Source organism: Macaca fascicularis, chromosome 15 (genome assembly GCF_037993035.2).
Source record: "Macaca fascicularis isolate 582-1 chromosome 15, T2T-MFA8v1.1".
NCBI classification, from domain to species: domain Eukaryota; kingdom Metazoa; phylum Chordata; class Mammalia; order Primates; family Cercopithecidae; genus Macaca; species Macaca fascicularis.
In genome coordinates this window covers 7,937,080-7,951,778 of record NC_088389.1, presented here as the reverse complement: position 1 = coordinate 7,951,778, position 14,699 = coordinate 7,937,080, and the positions used below count along the sequence as shown (strand labels likewise).

At 52.8% G+C, this 14,699-nt stretch overlaps 1 pseudogene; it reads left to right on the top strand.

Annotated features, from left to right (window-relative positions):
* Nucleotides 1–100: 100 nt before the first annotated feature.
* Nucleotides 101–14,077, top strand: LOC135967596 (SH3 domain and tetratricopeptide repeat-containing protein 1-like; annotated as a pseudogene).
* Nucleotides 14,078–14,699: the final 622 nt, after the last annotated feature.

Below are 14,699 nucleotides of genomic sequence, written 5' to 3'. Positions count from 1 at the left end.
GGGCAGAACACTGCACACACAAGAGGGCCGTTCCCAGTCCCCACATTCCAGATTCATCTGTCACCAGACCCACGAGAGGAGGCAGACTGGTTCCAGGAGGATGAGAGCCCTTGTTCTGACACCTGTGTCTGATTCCAGTGATTCCAGGGCCTACAAATCCTCTCTGGACTACACCAAACGAAGTCTGGGAATTTTCATTGACCTCCAGAAGAAAGAGAAGGAGGCACATGCCTGGCTGCAAGCAGGGAAGATCTATTATATCCTGCGACAGAGCGAGCTGGTGGACCTGTACATCCAGGTGAGTGGCAAGGGATGCAGGACGACCCCTGTGCTGTTCACTCTCTGTCCATCCATCCATCCATCATCCATCCATCTGTCCTTTCATCCATCCATCATTCATCCATCCTTTTATCATCCATCTATTCACCCGTCTATCCATCCATTCACCTGTCCATCCACCCATCCATTCATCCTTCCGTCATCTATCTATTTACCTGTTCATCCTTCCATCCATCCATCCACCATCCATCCATCCATTCTTCCATCATCTTCCCATACACCTGTGGGTCCTTCCATTCACCCATCCATCATCCATCCATCCATCATCCATCCTTCCGTCCATCCATCCATCATTTATCCATCAATCCCTTCGTCCATCCATCCCTCCATCATCCATCCATCTGTCCATCCATCCATCCATCATCCATCCACCTGTTCATCCTTCCATCCATCCATCATCCATCCATCCATCCATCCATTCTTCCATCATCTTCCCATACACCTGTGGGTCCATCCATCCATCCATCCATCCATCCATCCTTCCATCATCCATCCATTCATCTGTTCGTCTTTCCACCCATCCATCATCCATCCATCCATCATCCATCATCCATCCATCTTTTTATCCATCCATTCACCTGTTCATCCATCCTTCCATCCATCTTTCCATCATCGATCCAACTGTTCATCCTTCTATCCATCCATCCATCCATCATTCATTAATCTATTCACTTCTTCATCCATCCATTCACCTGTTCGTCCATCCATTCATCCATCCTTCCATCCTTCCATCCATCCATCCTTTCATCCATCTTTCCATCCATCTTTCCATTATCCATCCATTCAGCTGTTCATCCTTCTATCCATCCAACCATCTTCCATCCATCCATGATCCATCCGTTCACCTGTCCATCTATTCATTCATCATTCATCTTTTTATCATCCATCCATTCACCCGTCCATCCATCCATTCATTCACCCGTCCATCCATCCATTCATCTGTTCATCCATGCCTCCATCCATCCTTCCATCATCCATCCATTCACCTCTTCATTCTTCCATCCATCCATCCTTTCATCATCCATCCACTCGCCTGCTCATCCTTCCATCCATCCATCCATCATCCATCCATCCATTCTTCCATCATCCATGCATTCATCTGTTCGTCCTTCCATCAATCCATCCATCCATTTATCCATCCATCCATTTATCCATCCATCCATCCATCATCCATCATCCAACTGTCCATTCATCCATCCATCATTCATCCATCCTTTTATCATCCATCCATTCACCCATGTATCCATCCATTCACTTTTTCATCCATCCATCCATCCATCCATCCATTCTTCCATCATCCATGCATTCATCTGTTCATCCTTCCATCAGTCCATCTTTCCATTTATCCATCCATCCATTTATCCATCCATGCATCCATCATCCATTCGTGTCCATTATTCCATCCATCATTCACCCATCCTTTTATCATCCATCCATTCACCCGTGTATCCATCCATTCACTTTTTCATCTGTACATCCATCCATCCATTCATCCTTCCATCATCTATCCATCCTTCCATCATCCATCCATCCTTCCATCCATCCATCCATCCATTCATTATGCATGCATCCATCATCCATACTTCATCATCCATCCACTTGCCTCCTGTTCATCCTTCCATCCATCATTCATCCATCTATCCATTCATCCATCCATCATTCATCCATCCTTTTATCATCCACCCATTCACCCGTCTATCCATCCATTCATCTGTTCATCCATCCATCCGTCCATTCATCCTTCCATCATCCGTCCATTCACTTGTTCATCCTTCCATCCATCAATCATCCATCCATCCATCCATCCATCCATCCATCCATCCATCCATCATCTATCATCCATCATCCATCCATTTATCCATCCATCCATCATCCATCCATACTTCCATCATCCATCCATTCACCTGTTCATCCTTGCATCCATCCATCATCCATCCATTCATCCACCCATCCATTCATCCACCCATCCATCATCCATCCACCCATCCATTCACCCATCCATTCATCCATCCATCCATCATCCATCCATCCATCATCCATCCTTTCACCCATCCATCCATTCACCTGTTCGTCCATTCATCCATCCATCATTCATCCATCTACCCACCAATCTACCTATTGATCCATTCCTCCATACATCTATCTGTCCATTTGTTTATCCATACATTCGTCTATCCACCATCTATCCATCCACATGTACCTACATCATCTACCCTCCACCCATCCATACATTATCTACACACGCATACATACATACAGACATACACACATCATTCCACCCACCCACCCATCCATCCATCCATCCATCCATCCATCCATCCATCCATCCATCCATCCATCCATTCATCCATCCATCCATCCATCCATCCATCCATCCATCCAAGTATTCATCTATCCACACACCCGTCCATCCATCCATGTGTCTACATCTCATCCATTCATCCATCCATCCACTCATTCCTAAGCCACTGCTGAGCACCTGTTGTGTGCCTTTTCCCTCCCTCCAACTGGTTCCCTCACATCCTCCGCCGGTGGCCAGCATCTTCTCCCTGAGGGCAGAGGCGCGGCCCCTCACAGTGCATAGCACCTGCTGGTATAGAGCACATGCTCAAATAATGTGACCACTCAATTAACACACAGAAGAACTTGCTCCAAGCGACATGTGGCACATCTCCTTATAAAATGAATCTATCATAGTGGCTGTTTTCAGAGGCTTTCCCAAACACAGTGTGATCTGGAACAAATTGTGAAGCTCACGAGCCTGATGAAGCTTTCATTATTGAGCACCTGCTATATACCTCCTTGAGCTGAGGAGAGGGATGAAGAGCTCATGGCCAAGAGGGGACCAGGCACACCCACAAACACTGCTGATGTGGCGGGGATGTGGCAACGCAGAAAGGAGCCAGGGGCTGGGCTCCCAGCAATCTGGGGGCCACGGAGACTGGTTTGAGTGTAGGGGGAGTGGGCTAGGGCTAGCCCTGTTGGTAGGATTCGTAGGTGTCGGGCTCCTGGGCTGCAGCTGCTCAGTCACCTCCTGGCACTCAGGAGCATCAGTTCATTGTCCTCATGCCAGTGGTGGGGGCAGCCCTAATGCACAGGGTCTGAAAAATGCTCAAGTGTACCTGTAGTGTGTGAGAGGAAGGAGCCTGGCAAAGGTGCGCGTAGCCACCTCGCTAGGTGTGGGTCTTGAGGGAACTTCTGTCTCCTTTCAGGTGGCACAGAATGTGGCCCTGTACACAGGCGACCCCAACCTGGGGCTGGAGCTGTTTGAGGCAGCTGGAGACATCTTCTTCAATGGGGCCTGGGAGCGGGAGGAAGGCCTGTCCTTCTACCGGGTGAGCTTGCCTGTGGGCTGATGTGGGTGGGCCTCAGTGGGGCACCTGGAGGGCTGAGGCACAGGTGTGGCAGGGTAGAGGCCTCCCAAATGGAGGCAGGGCCACCCATGCACATGATTAATTTCCAAGTGGTCTCACCGGGAATGATATTGACCATGCCCCTGCCTGGGACAAACGCTCGGGGCCTGGACGTGACAATGGCTCTCCCCTTGTACCTGATGACCTCAAGCAACCCTGAGTGGGAAGTCCTGTCCCCATCTTCCAGATGAGGAAACTGAGGCTCAGAGAGGCACAGGGACATGCCAAAGGACACACAGCATATCAGTGGGAGACCCAGGTCTGCATGCACCCCGAAGTGGGACGGCTTCTCCCTTCCTCTGAGCTCACTGTGTGGCTCAGCCCTGGGCACAGATCAATGTGGTGTTTTTAGAGCAGAGAGGAGTGCTGGCTCCCCCCAGTCAGACCCCCGGTGCCCAGGTGGGAGAGGCTGGTCTGCGGCTATCGGGTGTAGCTGGATGGGCCTCAGGTGACTCTTCAGCCCCCAACTTGGATGTCTGAACTGTGTGTTATCCCAGAGCACAGAGCTGTGTCGAGGTGCAGGGGTAGCTGGGGTGTGGGAAGCTCCAAGCACATGTTTGAGCTCTGAGGAGGGCGCTGGGCATGGTGGGTGCTGCGGGAAACCTGACCCCATCTGCCTGTGTGGTAGGACCGGGCCCTGCCCCTGGCAGTGACTACGGGCAACCGCAAGGTGGAGCTGCAGCCACAGCTGTGCAACAAGCTGGTGTCACTGCTGGCCACACTGGAGGAGCCCCAGGAGGACTTGGAGGTTGCCCACATCGTCCTAGCACTCAGCATCACTCTGGGTAAGTCCCCTGAGCCCCCGCCCTGCCAGGACCCACACTTTGCCAGAGCCCAGCCTCCAGGTCTGCAGGCCAGGAGCTGAAACAGCTGCTGGATTTTCCTGGTCTCCTGTCCAGGCAGGCAGCTCTGCCCAACTGGCTTCCCCGTCCGGCTGTGGGGCACAGCCCGAGGTCTCTCAGGCAGTGCAGAGCTCCCTGTCTGACTGGGCTCTGCTTCCTCTGCCTGTTCCCGCTGCTGACCACAAGGGCCGCCCAGTGTGCCCTCTGCCTTCCAGACATCCCAGGCATCTCGTTGGTCCCTGTATGTGTCAGGCTGAGTGGCACATTCCCTTTCTCTTGTGCCCTTCCCACCCTCATCAACCACACGGCTCTCTGGCTGATAAAATCCCAGTTCCCCTTCCAGCAGTCTGCCCCTTAAGGCCGTGCATCTCCTGGTGCTGTGCCAGAGTCGTTTGTCCCCCTGCAGAGACAGGGAACCCTAGGCAGGCCACATGCCCCAGCGCCTTGTGCCCCATGGCCCAGTACACAGTAGGTGTGCAGCTGACTCCCCAAGGTAGGGGGCTCTGATCATGACACACCCAGGAGGAGTCGGATGTCACGTCTGTGGGTTGCCTGGAGCCGGGGAGCCCGGGAGCACCTGCACTGCATGGCTTTTGGGCTCCCCTGGTTAAAACCAGTGAGCAAAGGCAGGTGGCTATGTGTAGGCACAGAACTGGGCCATCCAAGTCCGACTTTGCCAAAGCCTCTCAGTAGACAGGGGCAGGCCTTATTAGTTCTGCTTTGCAGATGGAAAAGTGAGTCTGGGAACCTGGAAGGGAATGGCCAGAGCTGCCCAGGTGACCACAGGTGCCTGGAGACAAGCCACGTGTGCTGCCTGGGGGTCTGTATACCTGCTCCTGAGGGGCATGTTCCCTCCCTGCCCCAGAGAGCCACATCCTCACACCTGCCCCTTTGGCCTGCACCCCAGGGGACCGGCCAAACGAGCGTGTGGCCTACCACCGGCTGGCCGCCCTGCACCACTGGCTGGGCCATGGCAAGCTGGGGGAGCACTTCTACCTCAAGGCCGTTTAGCTCTGCAACTCGCCGCTGGAGTTCGACGAGGAGACCCTCTACTACGTGAAGGTGTACCTGGTGCTCGGTGACATCATCTACGACCTGAAGGTGGGTGGGGAGGGGCAGGGCTCGGGGTGTTCCTGGCCCCCTTGGAGTGGGATCTCCATCCGGACCCCAGAGGCCTGGGTTCCAGCCTTTCTTAGGAATGGCCCAGTGGCCTCCCTGGAGCTCTACACCCAGCTGGAGGAGCCGGCAAGGTTAGCAGGTAAAACCCAGCTCCCCAGATGGCCAGGCCCCACCCTCAAGAACTCAGTCTCAGCCAGGGAGGCTGACACATGAGTGGGCAATGGTGGCCTCTGGGTAAAGAAGGGGGATTGTAGTCAGGGGGCCCTCCTGGAGGAGGTGACACCAAAGCTGAGTCTTGACAGTCAAGTGTCAAGGTGCATTTAACAAAGAAAACAGGGTCGGGAGAGTGACATTTCAGAGGACGCCATCATCCTCACATTGAATCCACGTTGCAAGATCCAACCCAAATCTTGGCGCCTCCTCTAGGAAGCCTGCCCAGGGTGCCAGCCTGCACTGAGCAACTCCTTCCTGGAGTCCCGAGACACCTTGAATCTTCCCATCACTCAGGAAGGGTGGGGTGGGACCAGTGTCTTACCATTGAGTTCACAGACAGGGAAACCCCAGCTCAGGGCAGGTGCAGTGGGGCGGGGCCCCAGCCAGCCAGGCTGAGGCCTTGTTAGGTCGGGTGTGTCTGGAGGGGAGGTGCTGTGCTCCCTCTGCCCCCAGCCCTGCAGGGGTGGAGAGCTGGGATTGGCAGACTGAGACGTGTGGTGTCTCCACCCATCTGCCCAGCGGACACCGCCCCTCCTTAGCATCACACCAGCCTCGTGTCAGTGCTCCTTACGGGCTGAGGGGCCAGGGCACTCCAGTCCAGGGGCCGAGATCTTGGGGGCCTTAGAACAACATGAGGAGCTGGGGCAGCCCTAAGACCCTGCCCCGTATACCCCACCGCAGGCCTGGGGCTGCCCGCGAGGCCCCCGCCCAGTACTGGCGACACCTGGTGGTCAGACGTGGTTTTTGTGGCCTCCCAAGTCCCAGCCAGATAGGGAGGTGCCAAGTATCAGGCCCAGGGGGACGCTGTTCACGGCTCAGGGGCACGCCTGGGACCCAGGGGGACGGGCGTCCCAGAAGAGGCCTTTATCTCTCTTGGTCAAGCCTGCCGCCCACTCCGCCTGTCCAGGAGAAAGGAAAGCGCCAAGTAGCACATTCCTCCTTCCCATGCACAGCCCTGCTTCCCATGCACAGCCCTCCTTCCCATGCACAGCCCTGCTTCCCATGCACAGCCCTCCTTCCCGTGCACAGTCCTCCTTCCCATGCACAGCCCTGCTTCCCATGCACAGTCCTCCTTCCCATGCACAGTCCTCCTTCCCATGCACAGCCCTCTGGGCCTCATCGTGACTATGCTTTCAGCACAGGCCAGCTTCCCACAGGGAGGCCCCCTTGGAATTCCCCAAGGGCGGCTGTCTTTCCAAGGCTACACCCTCCTCCATGTATAGGAGGCTCTGGACCCAGGGCCCAGAGGAGTGGGAGAAGAAGCCGGGCTGGATGGGACCTGGAAGGCTGGCAGAGAAACAGGAGTAAATGGGCATCTATGCCAATTGCCTCTAAAATGGGGTCCCTTTTACTCTACACATGAGAGTGAGCCCTGGAATAGGGTGGATTAGGTGTTTACTGGCTCAGGCTGTCACTCACTACAGGCACATGGAAATGCACACGCAAATGCACACAGGCACAGGCACACGCACACACAGGCGCGCACACACAGACGTGCACACAGAGGCATGCACACAGGCACACACACAGGGACATGCACGCACAGGAACACAAACACGCACATTCACATGCACAGGCACACGCAGAGACATATGCATTGGCTGGCTCCTTCCTGTTTAGTTGGGAAGCCCCCACCCCTTCAGGAAGCCTTTGCCTTCCACCCCCGGCTGAGTCTGGGGCCTCCTGGGCTTCCCTCTGCCACAGCCCGGGCCACCCTGTGTGGTCAGTGTTCACTCCCGGGTCCCTCAGACTGGAAGCAAGGACGTTAGGCTCAACCATGCACCCAGCACAGAGTCCAGTGTTCGGCTGGGCCAGGGGGCATTGGATGAGCAGTGGCGGTGACTCGGGGCCTTCTCACGTCCCTGCTCCGTGTGTGGGGCGGGGCAGTGAGGGAATGGACTGCTGCATCTTGGACTCTGTCATTGGCCCTGGGAGCCATCTTGAGATGGTAAAGAGGGACAGGCCAGGCATGGGTCTTAGAGAGGTCCCTTGGGTGACCCCCATGTGGAGGAGGTGCCTGGGGAGAAGCCGGGTGGGGGATGGGAAGGTCAAGGAGGAGGTCTGGGAGGCGGCATCCCAACCCAGGGATGGTGAGTTTGAGCCAAAGACTCATTGAAAATGGGAGTGGATGTCTGGGGAGTCACACTCCGTCAATATTTCAGGGAACATTGCCAGAGAGGACACCTGTGACATGGTTTTGTACCTGGCCTGGCCCGTGGAGGGCCTGGAAATGGTCAGCATGGACAGGGGCCAGAGGGGAGCCTGGGTCACTCAACGCAGTGGCCCTGCTGTGGCTTGGAGCCACGGGTCCTGCATGGAACTCTCAGAGCAGGCAGGATCTGCCCTGACCTCAGCCCATGGGGAAAGCAGCCACTGCCTGCAGAGAGGGTGGCACTGGGGCAGGAGGCTTGGGGTGAGTGGGGCGTAGGGACAGTCAGGAAGGCTTCCAGGGGTGTCAGGGTCGTCCCCACCTCCTGCAGCTGAGACCACAGCAGTGTCACAGGCTTCGGGGCTCATGGGGTGAGCCAGCATCGGATGGACATGTGGAATGACCTGGAGACAGGAACGGCCTCTGGGTAGACGGGCTCCGAGTCCCCCTTTTGCTGACCATGACCTGTCCCCTTCAGGATCCGTTTGATGCAGCCGGGTACTACCAGCTGGCACTGGCAGCCGCCGTGGACCTGGGCAACAAGAAGGTACAGCTGAAGATCTACACGCGGCCGATCACCATCTCCCACAACTTCCTCCTGGACTGCGAGAAGTGGCTCTTCTTCTACCAGAAGGCCAGGACCTTCGCCACAGAGCTCAGCGTCCACAGGGTCAACCTACCTCCTCTGCCACTCTGCGGGTGGGCCCCCTGGTTGGCCTCCAGCCACCCTCGCTGAGGACAGTATCCGAGGGAGTGGGTTTTGTGCAAGGAGGATGATCTCCTGCCTCTCCTGGTGTCTCCCGTAGCTCGTTTTCTGGGTAATGGAAGCATAACAGCAGGGTTCAAATAGCAATAAAAGTTTTTTTTTTTTTTTTTGCAAAAACATACCGAAGTCCCCATGGCATCCTTCCCTGTGTGCTTCCTGGGCTGTGTCTAGGGGACAGCTCCTTCCCTGGTGGCAGCCCTCTGATCTTGGGGATGAGAAGGACCGTGAGTCCAACAGACCTGGGCCAGGTCACCATGAGCCTCGGTTTCCTCGGCGGCCAGAGGGGAGATGGTGATTGAACTCTGGGCAGCTCCCTGCTCTCCCTGCTCAGAGTTCTTGCTGTAGGTCTCGTGCCGCCCTTGCCTTTAACCTTCAGGCCACTGTGCCCGGATGTGGGGGCTGTTAGTGTCCCTGTTCGCCATTGAAGAAATAGAGGCACAGAGAGGTTAGGAGTCTGGCCCACCGTCACACAGCAGGTAGAGGCGGACACGCAGAGTCCAGTACACTGACCACCACACCACCCTGCCAGCCTGGAGCCAGGAAGGTGTCCCCCATTAGGACCCAAGGTCAGCTCCTGGAGCTCTCTCGTGGTGTCAGGAGAGCCGCAGGCCAGTGAGGGTGGCCCCGGGGATCCCTCACTCAGTGTCCTTTGCTCCCAGACTTGGTTGGGCCGAGCCTGGCCAGTCTCACCTCTGGCCACTGGTCAGCCCTGCGGGAAGTGAGATGCAAGAATCTCCGCCTGTGTAGACGCTGCTACCCAGTATTGAAAGCCTTATCTGGGCTTCCCCCCAGCTCTCCCCACCCACCCCCTCCCCTTCCGGCCCCGGCCCTCATCCCAGGAATCCCAGGAATCCCAGGTTTCCCTTCTTGGAATCTCTTGGCCCCAGGGAATACAGTTCACACTGTCTCTTTGCCAGTTTACGCAAGGAAACTGACGTTCAGAGACTGTGGGTGTCCCACGTGATTCTCACATACACTGCACTCTCCCAGACCCCTCTTTTAAACACTTTAAATGAGGTGACTTTCACATCGCATGCAATTAACTATTTCAACGCAAATAATGTGGTGGCATTTGTACATTCACAGTCCTGTGCAACAACTCACGCCATCTAGTTTCAAAACGTATTCATCTCCCCAGAAGAAACCTCCCATCCTCACTAAGCAGTTACCCCTCCTTGGTATCCCGAAGCCTTTCGTTTAATGGAAGGGGAAGCTGAGGCCCGGAGAGAGACTTGTCATTGGGCGGAGCTCTGATAATAAGGAATCAGGCACCCATCTGCTGCTTCAGCCCTGGCTTGGTTTTCCACCCAGCAGAGGTGACAGAGCCAGGAGGTTCTGGGAGCGCCACAGGTGTCACTGGTTCAGCCCTGGGTTGGTTTTCCACTCAGCAGAGGTGACAGAGCCAGGAGGTTCTGGGACCCCATGCTTGCAGCCAGAGCCCTACCCTAAGCCTCCCCACCAGGGGGCAGCAGAGAGCTTTCCAGAACCGGCCGCGGGGCTGGCGGGAAGCAGCGGGTCAGAGCTGCTGACAAACCTCACGTGGACCCCAGATCGCTGTCTCTGTGGGTTGGGTTTGGGAATTGGAGAGGAGGCCGCATGATTGGAAACGTGAAGACAGCACGGCCTGGCTGGAGCAGCCGGAAGCGCCGTCACGTTGACTGAGGACACAGACCTCCTGTCCGCTGGCCGGGCCTGCAGCCATTCTTCTCGGGGTGGGGCCCGTAGGTCCGGGTTGCTCTTGGTCCCTGACCTGCTTCAGAGTCCGGGGGGCTTTGGACCTCTGCCTCCCCATCTACGCCCACCCTGGCTGGTGCCATGAGGGGCCTGGATCCTGGGATCCTGTTCCTCTTGGGCAGCAGAGTCTGGGGGACCAGAGGAGATGATGGGTCTTCAAGCCCCACATTCAAACCCCAGCCCACCACTGACAGTCTGGGGGTTCGGGATGAGGGAGTTGATGTCTCTGAGCCCCAGTTTTGTCACCACTAAAATGAGGCCGATATAATGGGGCAGAGTGCCAGCCCCCGGGCTAACAGAGGCCTGTTTCCTACTGACAATACCTCTTACTCCTAGGAACAGCTCCAACCACCACACACTAGGGAACACTCAACCCAGGCCAACTTGTCAGAGGCACGAGAACCAGAGCGACTCCATCTTGAATGGGGGCTGGGTAAAGGGAGGCTGAGACCTGCTGGGCCGCATTCCCAGGAGGCTGGGCATTCTTAGTCACAGGATGAGATAGGAGGTCGGTACAAGATACAGGTCCTAAAGACCTTACTGATAAAGCGGGTTGCAGTAAAGTCAGCCAAAGCCTACCAAACCCAAGATGGCCACGAGAGTGACCTCTGATTGTCCTCACGGCTCATTATGTGCTAATTATAACGAATTAGCTACTACAAGACACTCCCACCAGCACCGCGACAGTTTACAGATGCCATGGCAACATCTGGAGGTTTCCCTACATGGTCTCAGAAGAAGGGAGGGCAGAAACTCTCATTTCTGGGAATTGCCCATCCCTTTCCTAGAACACTCATGAATAGTCCAACCCTTGTTTAGCGTATGATCAAGAAATAACCATGAAAATGGGCAACCAGCGACCTTTGGTGCCTTTCTGCCTATGGAGCAGCCATTCTTTCTTTTCTTTTTTTTTTTTTTTTTTTTTTTGAGATGGAGTCTCGCTCTGTTGGCCGAAATGGAATGCAGTGGCGTGATCTTGGCTCACTACAACCTCCACCTCCTGGGTTCAAGCGATTCTCCTGCCTCAGCCTTCCTAGTAGCTGGGATTACAGACACCTGCCACCACGCCCAGTTAATCTTTTGTATTTTAGTGGCGACACGGTTTTGCCATGTTGGACCAGGCTGGTCTCGAACTTACCACGTCAGGTGATCCACCTGCCTCGGCATCCCAAAGTTATAGGATTGCAGGAGTGAGCCGCTGCGCCCGGCCAGAGTAGCCATGCTTTTATTCCTTTTCTTTCCTAATAAACTTGCTTTCACTTTATGGACTCGCCCCGAATTCTTTCTTCTGTGAGATCCAAGAAACCTCTCTTGGGGTCTGGATCGGAACCACTTTCCAGTAACAAACTTGCTTCACCTCTCAGACCCTTCGTCTCTTCATCTGTACCCAAAGACAAAGCCTTCCCCGAGGTTCCAAAAGTGTGGGGAGGACGCATGGGAAACGAGGGGCACAGAGTTGATGTGCAGAACCAATATCACAGACTGGGTGTCAAGCCACTGTCATACTGGAAGTAATATCATGCTCTCCCCCAAGTTATGAGAAACAATATCACAGGGGGGTGTGTACCTTCTCTGGTGGTGGGAGTAGTATCACCATCTCTACCTTTAGATGACAGAAACGATGTCACAGGGTGGGTGTACACCCCGTGAGTTTTTGGAAGCAATGTCATTCTCTCTTCTTCTAGGTTTTACGATTCACATCACAGGTGGGATGTACACCCCTTGTTATATTGGATGGAGTCCCATCCTCTTTCAACCTGTATCTTTAGAACAATATCCCATGGGGGTTGTATATCTCTTCAATATTGGTAGTAATACCATCTTCTCCTTTCCTGGATATAAGAAACAATATCACAGGAGGGTGTACACCCCTTGCAATGTTGGTAGTAATCTCACCTCTCCCCTGTGTTTATTAAGGACAAAATCCCAGGGTGGCTGTACAGTTCCTACGTTATTGGGAGTAATAACATCCATTCACCCCCTGGATATCAGGAACCATATCACAGAAGAGTTGTCCACCCCCTTCGAAATTGTCATCCATGTCATCTTCTTCCCGCCTGGATATTAGGAACGATACCCCAGGGTTGGGGGCGGTGCACACCCACTGCGATATCGAAAGTAAAATCAGCCTCTTTCCCGCTGGATATTAGGAACTCTATCACAGGTGTGTGTGCACCTTCTGGGATATTGGGAGTACTATCAGCCTCCACCCCGCTGCATATCAGGAACAGCATACAGGGGGCAGGGTGGTTACACCGCCTGCGATATTAAGAGCAATACTCTTCTCTTTCCCCTGTACATTAGGAACTACATCACAGGGGTCTGTACACCTTCAGCGACATTGGAATTCATGTTATCCTCTCCCCCATTGAATGTCAAAAACGATATCACAGAAGGGTGTACACCCCCTGCAATATGGCCAGTAACATCACCGTCTCTACCTTTGGATACTAGGAACAACATCACAGAGGGTGTGCACACTCCCCTGCAATATAGGGCATAATGTTATCCTCTCTTCCCCTGGATATTAGAAACGATATCCCTGGTGGAGGGAGGTGGAGTACATTAAGAACAACATCACTGGGTGGCTGTACTCCCCCTGCAATATTGGCTGTAGTATCATCCTCTCTTGCCTCAGATATTAAGAACAATATCACAGGAGGGGTGTACAGCCGCAGCCCCTGCGTTATTGGGAGTAATAGCGTCTTCTCCCACTCTAGATATAAGGAACAATATCCCAGGGTTTGTGTACATCCCTTGCGATATTGGGCATATTGTCATCGTCACCCAACGTGAATACTGGGTGTAGTGTCTCGGGGGGGTGTACACCTTCTTCGATATTGGGAGTAATATCATTCACTCCCCTCAGCATCGTAGGCTAAATATCGAAGCAGTTTTACAACTCCTGCGATATGTGCAGTAATATCATCCTATCCCCACCTGGATGTTAGGAACTATATCACAGGTGGCTGTACACATCTTGGCATATTGGGAGTCTTATCATCCTCTCCCATCTTGGATATTATGAAAAATATTAGAAACGAGGTGTACACCCGCTGAGATATTGAGAGTAACATTATGCTCTCTTCTTCGGGATATTAGGAACAATGTCGCAGGAGGTGTGTACAACCCCTGCGATAATGGGAGTAATAGCATTCTCTCCCCTTGAATATAAGAAACAATATCACAGGAGGATGTGCCACCCGTGTGATACTGGGCATCATGTCATGTTATTTGGAATAATAGCACAGTGGGGGTGTAAAATCCCCGCGATGTTGCCACTAGTATTATCTTCCCCATCCCAGGATATAAGGAACAGTATCACAAGAGGATGTACAACCCTGTGATATTGGGGATACTATCTTCCTCTCCCTGGCTGCAGGTGAGGGAATATATCTCAGTGGAGGTCCACGCCCCTTGCGATATTGGGAGTAATATCATCCTCTCGCACTTTGGATGGAAGGAACAAGATGACCGAAACGATGTACACACACTGCGGTAGTTTCCATTATGTCATCCTCTACCCCCTGGTTATTAGGAATAACATCACAGAGGAATGTATACTTTCTGCGATATTGGGAGAAATATCATTTTCTCCACACCGGATATCAGGAATAAGTCTATTAATTATTAATATTAATAAATATAATAATAATTAATATTAACAATCGACATTAACAATGACGATAAAGATACTAAACATTAACACTGATTAAAAATGTTAATGATTAGTATTAATAATCATAACACTATTAATAATAAAATAATGATATCAACATTAATGTTACTTAAAACACTAGTAACTGATGCTGGCAAAAAAGTAATCATTAATATTAAAAATTAATTTTAATAAATGACATAATTATTAAAAATTAATTTTTGACGTCCATCATAATCTACTGAAACTAATTATCAATATTATGGGAAAATATTAATTGACAGTATTATTGATAATTATTACCATCGACACTTGATGTTTAATAATTAATTATATCATTGTTACCTGAGCAATACAATGAAGGTGCACACCCATCTGTGAAAGAGTTTACTATTTCCACAGGAGGAGACGATACTACTCACATTATGCAAATCAGGCTCTCAGACCACAATGGCTCCCAATAGCC